Below are 3,938 nucleotides of genomic sequence, written 5' to 3' on the forward strand. Positions count from 1 at the left end.
GTTGTTTCGTAACCATAGCGTAATTAATTATTTAAAAAACTAAAACATTTAAATTTAATTACTAACACTGTTTACAAGCGTTTATTTGATTTTGAAATCTCCTTAGGCGCCTTCCAATCCACAGAAAACTGCACGCACATCGACATTATCAATGGCGGCCGTCGACGGTTAAGCTGCAGCTGCGCTCCTCTTCTGCACTATAAGGTTTGGAGTGTGTCTTCTACATATACGGTTTAATCGCCTAGTCGTAAAGTTTGCTCTGGGGAAGGTAAGAGTGGGTGCCCATTGTCCAGGCAGGTGTTTCCGCTTCTCGAGTGCTCGCGCAACGAAAGCAGTGGACGTAGCTTCATGTACGTACGTATGACACCTTCCCCAATAAAGCTCGCGCGCACGGACGCACACAATGTTTTGTTTGAATTTCTAAAAAGCTTTGAACTCGCGCCAAGGGGTGGGGGATCATGGTAGCTAGCGTGAGCAACGCAAAAGGAATAAGTCTCTTAGCGGAACCTTATATCCCTTTTTGAGGCTTCTACGAATTTCCTTTACAATTTTAGCGCTCTGCCTACTACAAGAAAAAAAAAAAAAAAAAAGAAGAAGAGAGAGAGAGAAGACATCTGAACAGTTGAACAAATGAGTCAGTAAAGAAGAGTGTGACATAATTTTGTTGACATTAAGGGCTTCAAACTGGGAGAGGCAAGAGTTGATAGTACACTGAGTATACTGAGCACCTCTGCAGTTTTAAGCGTTAAACGTGTGGTGTAACGAACAACCTGACAGCACTTGAGCACCTGCTGTGCACCTGCAGCTCCCACATAGCTCGCAAGTGTCGCCATTGCTGGGTACTGACAGATTGTTCCAGTTAGTGGTTTCTTCAAACTTATGTGGTGTGAAGCTAACACGACGAACCGAACGCTCGCGGCGCATAAAATATTGGCATGGCTAAGAATGACGTCACATGCAAGCTGTGTACCGTAACCACAGAAACATCCCAGGTACAGTCAGCATCAAAATGAGGTGGAGCGACGGCCAGATTCAGCTTACCCCTGACGGGATAAGCCGTGTAGAGCAAGACTGGAACAGGCTGCTGTGATTTTATGCAAGGGGGAGGTTAATGGTAATGATAAGCTGTGCATTTAGCCAACAACAACTGATTGTAAACAAAGAAAACATGACAGGCGTGATGATGCATCAAAACCAACAGCTGGCCCTGCAACGAGTTCTCCCAACCTTGGAGCCTCGCCCATGCATGAAATCTCGGTGGTCCGTTCCAGCCTCGCTCTCAGCGCTATCGCGACAGTGGCACCACATGCGAGATTTTTGCCACTCCGGCCGGTGTGGCGACAAGCCAGCTTATTTTGATGCCGCCTGTACAAGAGCGAATCCAGCCAACGTGTTGAAAGCCCATTGAACAAGCTGACCTAGCAGAGACGATTGTTGCACCTTTAGCAACAAATACAAAAATCGCACAACCGAATATGCTTACTCTTTGGCCTCCCATCAGCAGGAGGATGGTAGGACTCTTTGCTAAAAAATCACACTTCATTAATGTTACGCCCTCGCTAGCCCACACAAAAGCTGGTTACATTTTGAACAACATATTACTCTGATCATATCTAACAAAACTGATGTACACTGACTATTTACACCTCCACCCGCCCGCTAAATTTACCAGCCGTGTTTATTGTTTTTATCATGCCCTAGACTTGGAAGCAAGCCCTATAACACCTTCCATGTTAAGACCCGAAATCACAGCATGTGTGTGCTTACGCTAACTTCCTACCAGTCCAGACGAAAGATAGTTGCACTCTTAAAGGGGCCCTGCAAGGACTTTTTTTACTGGTTTTTAATTTGCACCGAACCTGAGCGCATTGAACGTAGTAACTCGAATTTCGCTTTATTTTAGAAGTTATAGGCAAATTAAAATTACAAAAACAAGCAAAAAATAACCTCCTTCATGACGTCCTTGGTCGCTTGAGTGGCCGTGAACTAGAGAAGGGGTAGCGAGCTCAGCGAGCGCTCACGGCTGCCGCACTCCGTTTTGACGGCTCAAGAGGACGCCACTAAAGCATGTTCTGGATATGAAGCGGGCAGCCAGGGTGGCTCGCAATACATGTGCTGCGCAATTAAACACCAATTCGGCATGACATTTCATTGGCCACAAACGACAGCAAACATACGGTAAAGATCAGTTCAGAACAAGAGCCACTTCGCGCTGCCATACCGCGCAACGGCCAAACCGCAAGCGAAACCTGCTTCGAAGGCCTTCAGAACGCTCGGAACCGGTTGTATCCTCGAGCCGGTATACAACCACAGCGCCGCCGCGTACATCCGGGACCTTTGTAACTCACTGCTCGTTCGTGCCTCATCCCACTACCCTTTTCTAGTATGCGCAGCCTTTTCCACTGCTTGGTGGCGGGTATGTCGACAGGTCATTTCTTGTTTCCGTACTTTATAAACTGCATTTGTTTCTTTTCTGATCTAAAATACTGAACAAAAGCTACTTTCATAAGTGATTGAAACAGTTGTCAAGATGTGGAAACCACAAAAAAGGTAGATGCTTAAATATGATTGCCGGGCCCCTTTAACAAACCACAAACTCTTACAATAGGTGAAGAATTCATTAGATGCCTCTGCCACAAGTGTTATGCACAGGCTTAAAGTCGCTGGTGCAAAAATGATTTCATAGAGATGCCCCTGTGCATTGTCTGTTTCATGACATTGGCTGAGGTGGGGGGAGGGGGCATACCATTTTGGATGGTAAGAGCGACAACCTCTTCTGTCACCCCACACAAACCCTTGCGAAGGAAAGCAGATAGCGCTATGACTTTGCTGCGTAACTTGAGGCAGGGGCTTGTAGAGAAGCAGAGAGTGAAGTGTCTTCCAATACCAGCTATGACACTACCGTAAAACACTGATAAGAAACTACAGCAAACAAAACCACATATAGGCATGACTTGCCAACATAAACCCGTGTACCGTAAAATCCTGAGCAAGCGCCCACTCAAACTTTCTAGACATTTCCTCAGAATTTAGGGATGGGTGCTTCATAGGTCATCAATATGCAAAAAATATGTGTCCAACATATGGAAGGTTACTTAAAGAAGGGGATGGACAACAATGACTTCCAATAGACAATATGCGAAATTGTTTGAACGCCTGGCAACACTCTGTGCGCTGCCATCTTTGTTGCGTCGAGATTTCTCTGCTGTTTGTCACTTTCATAGCGTTGTCGGTAGCAATTGCGGCCAATTGCGGCCTACTGCTCATTCTCATCGCTCCTCATTCACACCTGCGAGCTAAGGGTTAGTATTGTTTGACGCCTTTCTTGCGCATGTACATGCTTATTGCCACACCGGTCGCTGGTTTCTCGCCGCAACCAACATGGCAGACATAAACTTCAGCTTGAAATTTGGCTTTGAGTGCCGGCAAAGGCGCGGGCACGGGCTTGGGCTTCTGGTTTTCGAAAGCGCTTTCTCTGCGCGAATGTTTGTGCGAGTAAAGGATTTTTCAGAACTACGCTTTTGCACCCTGGCCTTTGCCAGCACCGAAACCAACTAGTGAGACAGAGCATGCTCTTCGGCGCCTCACTAGATGGCACTATGCATTTCGCATATTGTCTATTGGCAAATGCATTTACTGACCCGAAGTTCACATATATAGGTGAAGGAGGGAAAAGGGGAAAGTGAAAGCTGCCACAGTGACAAGAGAAAAAAAAAGTAATGTTTCACCCTCACCTCTTTTTCCTTCTCCTATATATGGTAACTTCAGGCCAATAAATGTTGTTGCAAGTTAGAAGTCATTGTTGTTGTCTGTCCCCTTCTCTGTGTTACCTTCCTTATGTTGGATACTGTTATCAAATCGCTTATTTTGTACTTAAAGGGGCCCTGCAATCATATTTAAGCGTCTACCTTTTTTGCGGTTTCTAAGTCTCTTGGAGT

Source organism: Ixodes scapularis, unplaced genomic scaffold (genome assembly GCF_016920785.2).
Source record: "Ixodes scapularis isolate PalLabHiFi unplaced genomic scaffold, ASM1692078v2 PGA_scaffold13__105_contigs__length_92229423, whole genome shotgun sequence".
NCBI lineage: Eukaryota > Metazoa > Arthropoda > Arachnida > Ixodida > Ixodidae > Ixodes > Ixodes scapularis.